The sequence below is a fragment of the Sphaerodactylus townsendi genome, linkage group LG07, assembly GCF_021028975.2.
Source record: "Sphaerodactylus townsendi isolate TG3544 linkage group LG07, MPM_Stown_v2.3, whole genome shotgun sequence".
Classification (NCBI taxonomy): domain Eukaryota; kingdom Metazoa; phylum Chordata; class Lepidosauria; order Squamata; family Sphaerodactylidae; genus Sphaerodactylus; species Sphaerodactylus townsendi.
In genome coordinates, this window is record NC_059431.1 from 59,537,923 (window position 1) to 59,554,283 (window position 16,361).

Consider the following 16,361-nt stretch of genomic DNA (forward strand, 5'->3'; position numbering starts at 1 on the left):
ACTAAGGCAAGCCTGAGCCCCTACCCTTGCCTTAACACTAACCCTAACTTATTATTTTTATTTAATTTATTCAGTCATAAATTGTTCCCAAAATTGTAACAAAAACCAGAATCCTAAAGCTGACCATAGCCCTATTCTTGGACTGCACCCTAGAACTGACTGTAACACTGAGGCAAGCCTGAGTCCCTGCCCTTGCCTAACCCTAATTTTTTAAAATTTAATTTATTCAGTCATAAATTGTTCTCAGAGTTGCCACACCCATCTTGATGTGATCTAGTCCGTCCCTAATCAGACTTATCAGATAGCCTCTTTATTAACGTTTCTCACCCAAAACTGGGGCAGCAGATGTCCAGGGCTGTGATTAGCGGCGCCCTTAAAATGTGCATAGCAGAGGCCTACAGAAACACTAGATTGTCATCGTGGATAACAGTGCACTCGATTAGGAGTGCAGCCACAAATGCCACTCTTAGACAACAGGTCTCCCTAAAGGACATTTGCAGAGCAGCCATATGGTCCTCTGCACTGTCCTTCACTAAACACTATAAGTTAAACTAATGGGCGGCTTCTCAGACTGTGTTTGGTACCATGGTACTGAACATAGTCAAGGAAAACTGAATGTTCCCACCTGAGGGCAGGAGGGACACTGCTTTGGAAGGTCCCATGCGAGATGTCCTCCGCCTCCAGGAGAATGGTCCATTGGGCACTTATCATGAAGGACCTTTCTTCTGGTAGGCAGGAGGACATCTCAACCTTCCCTCAATCAGTTTTCCATGTGGTGCAGTTCCTGATATCAAACAGTGTTACTATATGTTAATTAGTTAGGGTACTGTTACTTGTTATAATGTTTTTTTCAAGGGTACCATGTTATTCTTTGAGTGTTGTTTGTCTCTACTACGTGTTCAGTCCGATAGTGGAGTGAAAGGGGAATGGAGGACTGCAAAGGAAGTGATGAAAATTAAGTTCCTGCCTCCTAGTAGTAGAGGAAAGGAAATCCCCATGTGAGATGTCCTCCTGCCAGGAGAAAGGCCCTTCATGGTAAGTGTCCAATGGACCATTCTCTACTTAGGTCCCTGTATATAGTAATGTTGCCAATTCTAAAAATTTTATAGTCTTTCAGTATTTCATATGCATACCTTGATTCTATACTGTAAGCCTGTTTATTAGCTGATCTTTTTCAAGGATATTGTCAGTTTTAAAGGGGATGTAGTCTGTTCCACTTAAAAGAACTCTGTGAAACTTGCCATAATGCAGAAAAGAATTATAAAAATTTAAGTTTCTACCAGTGTCATTATAATGCTCCAAAGCATCAATGGACATCCTTTACCAAGATGTTTCTGCGGAAGGGAAGCCATAGATAAACAGCCTCATTCAAACCCAGAGGTGGTAAGACATGGAGCTAGTGTGGTGCCTCCCAGCCACCTCCAAAAGGGCTTTCCAGCAATATAGGGAGCTCGAAAAATGTCCCCAAACCCCCTGCCACTGGAAAGTCCCATAGAGCTTACAGCACCTATCCGACCAATAGGGTGGTATAAGTCTGAGGACCAAGGTGCCGTGCTTCTGGTCCTCAACCCTGGGAGGGAGCCATGTTTTACTTGTGTGCAGCTGCTGGCATAAGTGGCTGAAAATAACAGGAACAAAGCCTAGTGTGTCAGATAATCTGAATCATGGAAGATGCCATTAACAACAATGCTTCTGCAGTTCTTTGCAGTGATTTACCAAGTCTGATGCTGGGTTTCATACATGCAGAAATTTGCTTCAGAAAGGTCAAATTATGGAGCTACTTATATACATAAAGGAAAGTTTCCTAAAAGGTTCTTGTTTAACTTGGAAGCTAAACACTGTTATGATGAAACAAAACTATGTGCTTAGCCTTTAATGCTGATCTAGCCAATCAGTGTTTTTGCTTACTTGCACAATGAAGATGCCTAAATATTTGTCTATGGAGGAAGACTGCTGCCTGCTCAACATAGTCAGCAAATAGGATTAACATGAACTCACTTTCCTTTTCAAGTGTTCCACTGTAGTTCAAAAATGGTATGCAAGAATATTTCACTTGTGACACATTGCATTCTCCACTGTGGGACTCACATGTCCCTAAAAGACACTGCTGCTTAGTGCTCCTATATAACCTCAGCATGTGCAAGTACTCTGATGCTAAATTTGGAACAGAACTTTCAAGACAATGCAAGTTAATATTTTTTTAAAATCAGAATCCTCCAATGTACAAAACAATACAAAAAGATTTTTGTAACTAAACACATAAGTGTAACAAAGAACAGAAACTTGCAGAGAGTAGGGTCTTAGTATTCAGTTAAGGAACTGGTTATTGCTTGATACAGCTTTGTGGTGAGCAAAGTCCAACTGTTCTGGTCCAAGAGCGAAAATTATTTCAATTCACTCCTCCTAGAACAAGAAACAAGCTGGGCATTAGAGAAGCCAGTCTTCAGATTGGAAAATACAGCCCTACAATAACATTACAATTTCAATAATGATACCAGGCAGACTAAATTTACCCCCCCCTTTTCCAAATAAGATTTCACATATATGCTTTTTAGTTACCTTATACTAAGGTGACCAGACGTCCCGCTTTTGGCAATTTGTCCCGCGTCCCGCGGGGTTTTTTAATTCTCCCGATTAGGCAGTGCGGCAGCGCGGGAGCATGCACGCGGCCGCAGGAGCACACTGCCTTTTGCGGCGCTCCCCGGTTTCCCACCCTGTCACAGGGTGGAAACAGGGAAGCGCCCCAGAAGGCAGTGAGGCAGCGCGGGAGCGTGCACGCGGCCGCAGGAGCGCACTGCCTTTTCCGGCGCTCCCTGGTTTCCCGCCCTGTCACAGGGGAGCGCCAGAAAAGGCTGTGCACTCCTGCAGCTGCATATGCGCGCACGCCCCGCATTGCAAAGGTGAAAATCTGGTCACCTTACCTTATACAAAGTTTTAACCTAGAATTGTATACAGTTGCCCAGTTCCTGCTGTTTCCCCTTTCACTCTTCTGCTTCCACAGGCTCCATCTACACATTGGAAAGTCTTTATGCTGGTCGGGGAACAACAAAATAACTTTGTATTACTTGTGCAATGGGACTTTTGTGCTTCCCAAACACACACTGGCTCTTTTCTGTTTCTGAACACAGCACACAGGAATGAGCAACTGTAGTCCCCTCTCCTGTTTTTGTGACTTCAAAGTATCATGTAGAGATGTTTTGGACTCCATTATGAAAATCATATTATTTTCATGGCTATATCTAAAGTTTCCAAAGGAGCTAATAGCGGCTCTAAGGGGAATTTGAAAATGTGAAAACAGTACTAGTGTGTGGGTGGGGGAATGATAGCTGCCTCTCTTGATATGCTGGGGTCACAAACATACAAAATTGGTGCAAATCTAGAAGGAGGAAAATGTTGTGCAAGGTCCTTGCGCTGTTCCTCAACAAATACAAGGATTTCATAATGTGTAGATGGAGCACTTGCATGCTTCCAAGTTTTCTGCACCTATGAAAAGCAGAGGGGTTTTTTTTTGAAAAAAATTAAACCTGATTGACTACAGTATGTAGGGATACTTGGTTGTATAGAGTTCCTTGAGGTCCAGCATGTTCTAAATTTATTCAAGAGTATTTCCTACACAGCAAAATGTTGAGGGCATAGGAATATGGAAGAAGAAGTGGTACTTTTAGCTAGATTATTGATTTGAGAATTTATGAATTACTTTTTAACAAGATGTGTTCAAAAGCATAATAAAACAACATTCATACTGTAAAACAGTGAGCTCTCAAAATAATACCAAACAAACTTAGTAATTTTGATCATGAAGTTTTCACATTACTTGATGAATTTAGCAACTGGACATTTGTGGTCTGTTCTTTAACTACAGCAGGAATACATGGTGCCTGGCAAATATTCAAAAGTCTAACGTCATGCTACAAGCTTTACTCATTCTATAATGGGAGGGATAGGAAATGAAATACAATCTACATTAGCTTATCTTTTGTATTCTGAAACAGAAGGTAAATGTGGAGGTCTGTGACTTGACAACACTTGCACATTTAGATGAACCTACTACTTTTCTACACCTGGAACAATCTGTCCCACCTGGAACAGTCATTCACATTTGAGCAAAGAGCATATATATAATAATCATAATTGTAGTAATTAACTACTCAGCAGCAGTAAAGCAAAGAATCCAGACTTTATAGTCCAGATCCAGTATGTACCACTGTAATAAAATAATTGGTAAATAATTTGAATCTGGTAATACTGGATCATTCTGCTGATAGAAGTGTAATATAGTGGTCTATTATACTGTACCCATTTCAGAAAAGTGATTAAAATTGGGAGACAAGTTTGCTTTAATTGGGAGACAAGAAAGAACCAGAATTTGGTATGGTTCTAGTTCTAGAATTTGAAATGGTTCTAGTTCTAGCAGAGAATCTACCTTGAGTCTTAGTGAGAAAGGCAGATTATAAATAATGTAACTGAATAAATCAAAGAAAAAAATAAATGCAGAGGATGATAAAGGTATGACTGAAAGTGAACTAGATTGGAATCAGTAAACTGTATTTGTGGGGTCTTTAACTGATAATTAAAAATATAACTGCTCCTGGGCATTAGAGATTTAATATGTTGCTTATGCAACATACAAACAATGCTTGCATATGGCCCTTTCTGCACAACCAAATGTTACGAGACAGGAAATAAAATGTCTCCTCCTTGAAGTTCCACATGGTTTTTACTCCCAAACGTTCTGAAAATGTTTTATTTGGAGCCTCAAAATGTTTTATATGTATGTTCTTCCATAACGGTTCTTTGGCCTGAAACGTTTTCAAAATGTTTTCAGGGCTGTACAACCTATTTAATATGTTTTCCATACCTCTCTGCCATCCCTGAACGTCTTTCTTAGTGCCATTTTCTACCACCTTGCTGCATTCATTCCGTTCCTTCTGTTTGAGTATTTCCATCATTTTTAATATATATTGGCAGTGTGGGTGGGGGTTAGATCTTTAAAGCTTTGATTACATGAGCCATGGAGCATCGCAGCATGAGGCATTGAAGCACTAAAGCATCAATTCCATAGATAATTAAAAAAAAACAGGAAAAAAACACAAAATGGAGACCAGGAATTGTTTCGAGGTGAATGAGTGTGGACAAACTGGCGTGGGGGGTGGAATCAAAAACATTTTGCAAATGTTTGCAAACATTTGGGGGACTTGTGTGAAATAGATCTATGTTAATTTTTAAACAAAATTTCTCTATCAAAATCTAGTCTTGGACTAGTCTGCTATCAGGCATTCTACCATAACATTCCAAAAATCCAAAAACACAAAACTGGATGCCAGAGTTACACTTGCAGCAAAATGGAAAGAGTATCCATGCTAAGAGGAATGGGAAACCAAAATAGCTGAACATGTGGTAATGGCAAAACTAACTATGAATTAAAAACCAATTAAAGTATGTGAAGATAAGTTGAAAGCATATTACTTACATTACTCCTTAAAAATGGGAGCAGGAAAGGAGGTTGTTGAAATTATATATATGAATTATTAACAAAAATGTTGTATTGAAAAGGTGTCAAGGAGAGAATACTTAAATTTATTTATTTATTATATTTTTAGACTGCCCTCCCCAGTCGGTTCAGGGCGGTGTACATCATAATTAAAACATAAAATAAAATATAAAACAGTAGTTCAATCTGTAATTTAAAACAATCAATATGGCGACAGTTCCCTCCCCCCAACCCCATCCACGGGGGGCCTGGATGACATGAGGGTCTGATGGCTATCCTGGCTGGCCAAAAGCCTGGTGAAACAGGTCCATTTTACAGGCCCTGCGGAAATATTATGAATGGATGATAATAATACGTATACTTAATTTTCAGTATTTTGGAAGTATTTTTAGAAATGTTTGACAGTAACACTGAAACTTTTCTTATCTATACTATTTTACTATAGTACATTTTATAATATTGTTTAATACCACTATTAGGTTTATCAGATACTGAAGAAGAGAAGAGAGTTTGGATTTATAACCCCCTTTCTCTCCTGCAAGGAGACTCAAAGGGGTTTTACAATCTCCTTTTCCTTCCCCGCCCCCCCCAACATACACCCTGTGAGGTGAGTGGGGCTGAGAGAGCGCCAAAGAACTGTGACTAGCCCAAGGTCACCCAACTGTGTTGGAGTGCACAAGCTAATCTGGTTCACCAGATAATCCTCCACAGCTCAAGTGGCAGAGTGGGGAATCAAACCCAGTTCTCCAGATCAGAGTGCACCTGCTCTTAACTACTATACCATGCTGGCTCATGGGGTATCTTAAGATTTATGCTAAGATTATTACAACAATCACTATTTGATGTTAATTATTATACCACTATTCACCATTCTTAACTGCAATCATCACTTATCTATTGTCTATTTTATAATTTTATCATATATTTTTCTTTGTTGATATAACTGTAACTGTTGTTTTAATATGGTTTTAATTTTTAATTTTTTCCCTGTTCTGTTTATATCTATTAAAAATAAAATATTTTTTAAAAAGAACTTAGTGATAATCAGAAAAGGTGTCACCAGGCATCATGGTTCCTATTAGCATCAAATTGGGGACCCCTGCAGTAGCAATCCTAGAGTACAAGCAACACAATTTGTGTACGTTGTTATCATAACCAGGAAGCTTGTTGAAAGGGCAAATTGTAAAGTGCCTGCCGTATGTTAACTGCTTTTATGAAACATAGCGAGAGAAACATCTTGCGGAACAATATAATGAAGATTATGGTATCTTTACTAGAAAGAACATCTGTTTACTAGCATCAACTGTCTCTTGAAAACTTGTAATCACTGCTTTAAAGAATTGCTTTGCTGGGGAAGTAAGAAAGGAGTGGCAGATCAAAAGGGTATTCATAATATTCAAAGCATATTGAAATGATAAGCCTATCCTAATGATGAGATATTTAAACAGCATTGCAAAGATGTTATCTTTAATATGTATTCAATCAAAAAAGTGATCAAGAAATAATATGCCCATGCTTTTTCATTTTGTTTTGTTTTTTTGACCTGCATACTGATAAATACAGATCGCTTAATTACTCTAACAAAGAGTGCTGAATACATCTGATTGGAAAAGCTGCAATTATTTTCAATCTGAGTGATGGCCGCATATGTTAATCATTTATTGCTATATCACACAATACGGTTTTGTACACTTGAGTTGTCCCAGTCGCCTTCTGGCATGCATTCACAAGATCTCAGATTTTCTTAGCTACAGTTTCATGCACCAAAGCATTGATTGGTTCTGTCAGGCGATGCTGTGTTCGTTGGCAATCACCTTTTATTGATTTACCCAGATTTCGGTTTTGCTGCCAAAGTGCTGATTTCTTTTTAGGTGTAATTCTGTTTATCATTAGAGTGAAATGAGGAAGTAGCAAAGTGTTCCACTCCCATATGCCTGCACAGAGGATGAACATTTGAAATGGTGTTGTTTTATGTGGTCTTTCAATAATCATTGTTTTATTTATATGGCAAGCTGCCTTGAGTTCCATAGTGTAGAAAGGTGGCTAATTAGTGTTTCAAACAAATAAATACACCTGTGCTGAAATTTATTTATTTATATGCATTTCTATCCTGCCCTATACCTGAAAATCTCGTGTGTGTGTGTGTTTAGAACATGACATAAAAATCACCTAAAAATCATAAACTGTAATAACAAAACCTGTTTAAAATTCATAAAATCTTATTACAATTCATACAACCTGTAAAAATTCATGAAATTACCAAAGGGAGAAACCATCTCTTCAGCCAAAGACCAGGAAAAATACCGTAGGTGCATTTTTACCAATTTTCTAAATGCATATGCTGACATGCCTCAGGGAAGATGCTGACATGCCTCAGGGGAGAGAATGTTCCACAATCTCAGGGCCATCATAGAAAAAAGCTCTATCTTGGGTCTCTACCTTTTTTACCACTGAAGGCAGTGGTACCACCAGATGGGCTTCATCTGCTGATCTTAGGGAACAAGCAATATAGGAGAAGACATTCCTTTAGATATTTGGGACCCATTTAGGGCTTTATAAGTCAAAGTTAACACCTTGACTTGGGCTCAATAGTTAATTGGCAGCTGGTGCAGTTCTTCTAAGACCAGTGTGATGTGCATCCAGTCAGCAGTACCTGTTACCAGTCTTTTTGCTTCATTCTGCACTAGCTGGAGCTTCTGAAACATCTTCAAGGGCAGCTCCATGTAAAGCACATTACAATAGTCTAATCTGGAGATTACCACAGCATGGGTTACTGTAGCCAGATTTTCTCCTTCCAGAAGGGACTGGAGCTAGTGAACCAACCAGAGTTAGGAATAGGTAATTGTGGCTATCACCTACATCTGAGCTTCAAGTGTCATAGCAGAGTCCAGGCACACCCCCAGATTTTGCACCTGTCCCTTCCAGGGAAATACAGCCCCATCAAGTACAGAATGTATTTCCACTTCATGGACCCAAGACCCACTTACAAACAGCAACTCTGTCTTGTCTGGATTCAGCTTCAATTTATTGGCCCTCATTCAACCCATTACTGCCTACAAACACCTATCAAGAATGTCAACTTCCTCTCCTAATTCAGATGGTACAGAGAGATAGAGTTGAGTGTCATCAGCATACTGTTGGCACCTTACTTCCAAACCCCTGCTAATATCCCCTGGTGGCTTCACATAGATGTCAAAAAGCACGGGAGACAAAAGCAACTCTGAGGGATCCCACAAGTGAGTACCCATGGTATCTCCCATGACTAGTTTTTGGTACTAGTCTTGGAAGTAGGAACAGGACCATCTCAAAGCAGTGTCCCCAACTTCTAAGCTCCATAACTTTTCCAGGAGGCTACTGTGGTCAGTGATATAAAAAGCCACTTTGAATTGCAGGAAGACTAACAGGGTCACATTGCCCCTATCTCTCTCCTGGAAAATGTCATCATTCAGGGTGAGCAAAGTGGTTTCAGTTCTATGACCAGGCTTGAACCCAGACTGAAATGGGTCTCTCCCTATATCCACCCAGGTGGCTAATGTTTATAAGTCAAGAGAGGCAAGGATCTAAATGGCATGTTGCTAGCCAGACTCCAGCAAGCAACTTGTCCACATCATCAGGCCTCATTAACTTAAATTTATCCAAAATAGTTTGACCAGACGGCTGGAAGGATTTCAGTGGGGTTTAACTCTATAGAGTCCTCCCTCCAAAGCAGCCATTTTGTCCAAGGGAACTGTTTTCTACCATCTGGAGATCAATTATAATTCTAAAAGACCTTCAGGACCCACCTGGATGTTACCAATCCTATTAGGGGAAATTGGTAAGTGTATAAATTGTTTTCCCCCTTAAGGGTGATATAGATTCTTGTGCCCTATGCCTTTCAATGATTGGGTAGAGGTATTTTAACTAGATCTGTGGAGAATTAAGACTGTTCCTTTTCTCCTGGGAAATAAGAATTTAGTAACCATCATTCATTCCTTGATAACTTCTCTATTGGATTAGTGCAACATAAGGGCTGCCTTTTTTCAAAGTGTTAAGAACTTTTAGTTTAGAAAGCAGTGGCATGAGTGCTAAAAGGTACTCATCCTAGGGAGTACCCTTGTTGTAGTCATCTCTCTTTCAAATTAAGACTTCTTTTTAGAAAGGGGGAGTGTGCTTTGGGTGTGTGTTTGCTTGGCTGCAGTTTGATGGTTTGGCTAATCATATGACTAATATTTATATTATTTTGGCTGATTTTGTTTCTATTTTTCTATGTTTTTTGAATTGTACTAATTGTACTAATTTAATTAAGTATGTATTGTCAAAGGCTTTCATGGCCAGAATCACTAAGGTGTTGTGGGTTTTCTGGGTTTTCCAAGATCCCTATAGCAGACACCATCACACACATTGACCGGATTTTTCCTAAGAATATCACAGCCCTCTTTCAATATTGCCTCACTACAAGCTACTTCCAATGGGATAATGAATTCTATGAACAGAGAAATGGGGTAGCCATTGGTAGCCCTCTTAGCCCTGTCATAGCAAATTTTTACATGGAACACTTTGAAAAACAAGCCCTGGAAACAGTACCAAAAAAGCCCACTATATGGTTCCATTTTGTGGTTGACACGTTCACAATTTGGAGCCACAGAGAAGAATTAAACAAGTTTCTGGACCATATTAATAATATCCACACAAACAACCAATTTTCTGTGGCTAAAGAAAATGGGGGAAAACTACCATTTCAAGATGTCTTAGTCATCCGCAAACCCAATCAACAATTGAGCCATACTGTCTACAGAAAATCTACACATACTGATAGATATCTGCATAAAAACTCCAATCATCACCCAGGACAAAAAAGGAGCACGCTAAAAACTCTGGTAGATCATGCAAAAAGAATCTGTGAATCCCACCTTTTTCAAGACAAACTGAATAATCTAAACTAGGCTCTACAGGCTAATGGTTACTTTACTACAGATATCAGAAGATGTGGAAGACCAAGAACAAACCACAGGAATGAAGATAAACAGCCACCCAGAGGGAAGGTGTTCTTACCATACATCAAGGGAATCACTGACCGAATAGGAAAACTGTTGAGGAAACATAACCTCTAAACAATCTACAGACCCACTAAGAAAATTCAACAAATGCTGTGTTCAGCAAAGGATAAGAGGGATCCTCTAACTTCTGCAGGAGTCTACCACGTGCCTAGTAGCTATGGACAAGTCTACATAGGAACCATGAAACACAGCACCCAGACACGAATCAAAGAACATGAAAGGCATTGCAGACTAATTCAGCCGGAAAAATCAGCAACAGCAGAACACGTGATAAACCAAAGTGGACACAGAATGTTATCTGAAAACACAGAAATTCTGGACCACTCTGACAGCCACTACATCAGACTACACAGAGAAGCCATTGAAATCCACAAGCATATGGACAATTTCAACAGAAAGGAAGAAACTATGAAAATGAACAAAATTTGGCTACCAATACTTAAAAACACTAGAATCAAGACAATGGGAAGTAAACACCACCCAAACACAGGATATCTCTCTGCAGGAAGCAATTAAATGGATTCAAATGCCAGGCAACTGCTATGCAGATGGCCTCACTAACTGATTGAACAACTTCAGTGTTACATACATATTCTAAAATGGGTTTATTCCACTTAACACATACTAATTAAACTTGCAAATTGCATCCTTAACACTCTTAACCAATGCAGATGGTTCTCTCTCCCACTGTGGACATTCCACAGATATATATACTCCACTTGCTTGACGACCATCAGATTCTCTGACAATGCCAGACACAGATGCAGGCAAAACATCAAGAGAAGATGCTACTGGAACATCACCATACAACCCGGAAACCCATAACTCCCTAATTAAGTATCGGTTAACTACTTTCCCTGGGATTTTCCTGGGATACCTTACAAATGCTACCTCCTTCCGAACACTTTTTTCAACTAAAAAGGCGACTTCTTGACCAGGAGCTTCAAGTTCTACAGGACCAAGCGCGAAGTAATTGCTCCCCCCTCTTCTTCAACATCAAATTTAAAACCAACCAGATGGCAGACTATTTGAGAATACTCCAAGAGCCCAAGCTTAGATGGATATACACTAGGGCTCGTTGTAATTCCTTCCCTTGTTCCGTACTTCAAGGGAGGTTTCTTAAAATTGACTCGCAAGAGCGGAAATGTTCCCACTGTATTATAGTGGTGCAATCCATGGAACATATAATGCTCAACTGTCCTAAATACAAGGGAGCTAGGACCAGGCTCTTGGCTCTTCTTCCTGTCAAGTTTAAGGAATACTCCGCTGCTGGGAAGGTTAAATTCCTACTAAACAACTCCTCTTCTGTGATTTTAACTTCTGTAACAAAGGCCCCTTCCGCACACGCAAAATAATGCATTTTCAAACCATTTTCACAACTGTTTGCAAGTGGATTTTGCCATTCCGCACAGCTTCAAAGAGCATTGAAAGCAGTTTGAAAGTGCATTATTCTGCATGTGCGGAATGAGCCTAAGTTTCTTTTAGGAATTGTGGAATAATACCTGTGATGGTTTTATGTATGGAACACTTGTCTGGATATTGCTGGTTGTTATTGGTATTATGCCTAATAAAGGTTTTATGTATGTAAAGTATGTGTTAGCAATCTTGGATATTATAGTTTACAAGTAGAAAGGGGGCATATAAATATTTTGATAATTAAAATCTGTTACGAGAGCCATATGGATAAAACTGATCTCATACCAAATACTCCCATCATGGCTACTTTAAATATTTATTTATTTATTTATTTATTTATTTATTTATTTATTTATTTATTGGTTATATTTCTATACCACCCTCCCCCAAAGGGCTCAGATAGACTTTTAAAATAGACTAAAAATAGACTTTTAAAAAAAAATCTGTTCTTGAAGATAATTTGCTTCTGCTGTCATTTGTGACCATGTTTTTGTAACAGTTGTGTGCTGATTAAAGGCATGATTTTGATTCTGACTTGCTTCAGAAGTACCAGATCACGCTACATAGCTATGAACTTTTGAACTCAAGGCAGACTTCTGAATAAGCATTATAAATGATAAGGTCATTGCAGTTCCAGAATTCACTCTTCCACTAAAATCAACCATATTATTTTAGTGGCCTGACTGCTAAGCTTTTTGTTTTTCTTAGACATAAGTGTTGTTTCAGAATCATACATGGACTCTGAAAATACATCTGACCCTTCCCTTTAAATATTATATAAGTTCACTGAGAAGATAATTTATCCTGCACCGTATGTTTTTCTTGGCATACATTGTTAACAAGAAGTGGAAAAATGAATAAAATAAGCTGGTGCAACAGAGATGCTCAGTCAATGAGAAGAAAGCCAGGCATTGCAGACGACATCTAATAAATAACAATGTTACTTTACATCATTCAGAGACAAAAAAAATGTATGAAGGAAGCTTCAGAAGATGGAACAATCAATGCTCCAGAGACTGCATTACAAACCCTTATCTCACTTATTACTGTCAAAATAGTGTCGTAGTATGTCAAGCTGTCATTTCGTTTGAATATGTGAAGCTGTAACAAAACTATTAATAGCAAAGCATCTCTGTAAATGGATGTGTGAATTCTCACTTTCATTCTCAGGTTCGGTCATTGAAACACTAAGCCATGAATATAAAGCATACAAACAAAATAGCACACATTTTTATGCATTGCTTACAAGATAGGTTCACCGGTAACCATTCAGCCTGTTCTGAGATTTCTTCTGCTGCTCAAGTATGTAGCCTTGACAGATAATTCTACCAGAATGTCAGGTGAAGTGCTATGCTAGGTTAGGTGTCCAGTTGATTCTGCCCACAAGGTACAGCAAGAAACTATCTAGTAAAATAGTATCAGCTGGGATAGATTCAAGCAAGGCAGTAAAAGAAGAAGAAAATACAAGATCTAGAGAAGTACAATGAGAAAGTGGAAAGGCTAGAATAGAATGGAAATTAACAGCTGAGATAATTAAGTTATACTAAACATATTAACATCAAACATGTCAGGATCTAAGTTCAGAAACACTATCAGATTGTGGCAAGGGTGACATTAACATTTACCAAATTTAGTGAAATGTCTTATCCAAAAGCTGTTGAGGTTCTCAAATGCTTGAAGAATTTACTTTTTAAAATACATTGAAGACCCTCCTGAACTGCTTCTTTGCTGAACCAGGTAATTGAAAGTTGGAAGTTGCCCTATTGTTCTGATCCATCAGGAGACAAAATTGTAATTTTGAAGTTGTGTGAGGTGATAAGGTTTTGGCAACAAAAGGACTTGCAGGTTTCCTCAGAACAATTTATTTGTATGGTATATTTTACCCTAACATAAGGCCTTTCTCTGTCGCTGAAACTTGTTTATCTTAGAGCTATTGTTCTTTTCAAATGCTCAGGAGACAAAATCTTTTATCTTTGACCTATAATTGTGTGAAGTAACAGTCTCTAATTAAAAAGCAGCTGTCATGGTTCTAGTGGATATAGTAAGGCTGCAGTCCCTAAGCTCATTAGTGGATTCCATTGATTAGCAACCTGCTACAACACTGCTGTTGTGCAAAGTCCATTCATTTCAGTGAGAGAACTGCACAAGGGAGCCACACATGTCACTAACAAGCATTGGAGCCACTGGATATGGAAGAGCAATACAATATGGTGGTTGGGGACCAGGTTTTTCAAAATTGTTTTTAAAAAACAAAACATTGTAATGGCAAATTCTTTTATGAATTACAGTGCAATCCCAAGGAGAGAAACTCCAGTCTAAGACCATTCATTTCAATGGTTTTAGCCTGGAATACCTGTGCATAGGATTGCAGTGTTGCTGAATATTGTAATGGTGTTCAGCATACATACCTTTAAATATAAGTAACTCTATGGAGTGGTGATACAAAGGTGATACAAAGCTGTTTCTATTGTACTTATGTTTTGGACATCACATGAAAACAAGGTTTAATTAAACTACTGTGGTTTGAATGGTAATTTAAATGTGGACCACTCCACTAAGTATAGTTAGGGTATGTCAAGTCAGAAAATTAAATCATAGTTTGGAGTTGAATATTAACCATCATTAGTCTGATCTATGGTTTCCATGATGTATTAAAATGGACATCTTGGCTTAATTCTGGATGGTTCCCTTGTTCTACCCATGCTGTAATGCAGGATGGAATACATTAGATCTCTGCAAGGAAAACGGGGGAAACAGCAAAAACAATGAAACCAACAGTTGTTGAGGCTCACCATTTGAAAAACCACATTGTGTTAACCAAACCTTTATCTGAATATGACAGATACAGTATGTATGAATGTGTATGTATGTACACACACAATATACGTCTGATTCCGCATGGGCCAAAAACAGCGGTGTGAAAATGGTGTGAAAACAGTATAAACCCTTCTACACCATTTTCACACTGTTTTCACATTGCTGTTTTTGGCCCATGCGGAATCAGTCTACCATTTTTATATAAATATTGTTTATTTAGCATGCATTGTGTCCTGATGTTACTGCTGTGCTTTTGTTTGTTTGTTTATTAATTTTTATTTATTTTTTCCTGTGCTGACAGCTTTAAAGTATAGCATAGGCTACTAAAAACTGCAGATCATCCAGTGATCAGAGTTTCAAAACAGATATTAAAGATTCTGCAGGAGAAACTGTGTCATTTCTGAGCACACAAGAGCATTTCATTTACATATATGGTAATAGGGTCCAATAAATTCTTGTATGAAAAAGGTATAATTTTATTTTTGAACCATGCTTTTTTAACATTAGTGTAAACTACTTTGTGGAGCTTACAGTTCATGTTTTACTTGTTGGCCTTGCTTATTTTCCTTCCATGAAATATGACAAATATACCTTTTCATTCCATTAATAGTATGTAGATTTATTTTATATTGAAAGTTTGATATCTTGTCTATGATAGTGGTATACATATCTTGCTAAAGTCAAATGATCTTTGTACATAACTTTATACATAACTTCAGTATATTATATTCACATTCAGACCTTCTGTTTTCTTAGTTTTAGAAATGGCAATATAATTATGAACAAGATTTGACAGAACAAGACTTGGAGCTGAAATTTAGTTATTTAACAAGAAACTATGATTATTGGAATACATTTTTAAATTGCATAATCCATACTGAAATGAAAAGAATATAATGAAAAAAAGAAATGAAAATTGAAACACCCTCTTTCTGCCTGAATAGACCTATAGAGCAAAAAGGCTTTTGCCACGTGCTTAAGTCTGTGGCTTGGGCGGTGTTCCTGGGCTAAAATAGCAAAGTTGACTAAAGTTGACTCCACTCGTGAAAATGCCCCCCCCCCCGCCCTCTCCCTGCTGTACTGGTGTTCTCTCCTACACTGGTGTAACTCCCAGGTGGTAGACACCTTTGGGCTTGGGTCCTACAGAGTTCTGCAGTGCCCTTACACCAGCGTATTTGCTCTCTCTGTCATTGCTCTCTGTAAATGCCCCATACACTGGCGGGGTGGCCAGACATGCCAGTGTGAACCCAAGCTGCTTCCACAACCTGGTTCTTCCCCCCTCCCCACGATTGGGCTGTTAGTACTAAATTTTGCCTTTTGTTTCACTTCATTTAAAAATAATTAATTAATGTGCTCAGTGGATAATAAATTAGAAAACATTTTTGGAAGTAGGATTTTCAGTTACTACCGATTGTTGTTCAAAGTAATGGACTGTATTTCAGAATAACAGTAAAAAGCAAGTCATCTTTTCCTAAAAACAATCATAAAGGTTTTGTTTATTTCCATAGGTCAGATTTTATAGTCTTCTTTTAGCAAAGCTCACAGAAGTAGGGAATGTTAATTCCTCAGGAGTTCTATAATCTGACATATTTTTAGGATTG

General features: G+C 38.4%; 1 protein-coding gene across 2 annotated transcripts in view; it reads left to right on the top strand.

Moving 5' to 3' along the window:
- The window catches only part of LOC125436498 (synuclein alpha interacting protein), a 124,204-nt gene that overhangs the window by 33,057 nt on the left and 74,786 nt on the right, over positions 1-16,361 (top strand). The gene's annotated exons all lie outside the window — the stretch shown is intronic.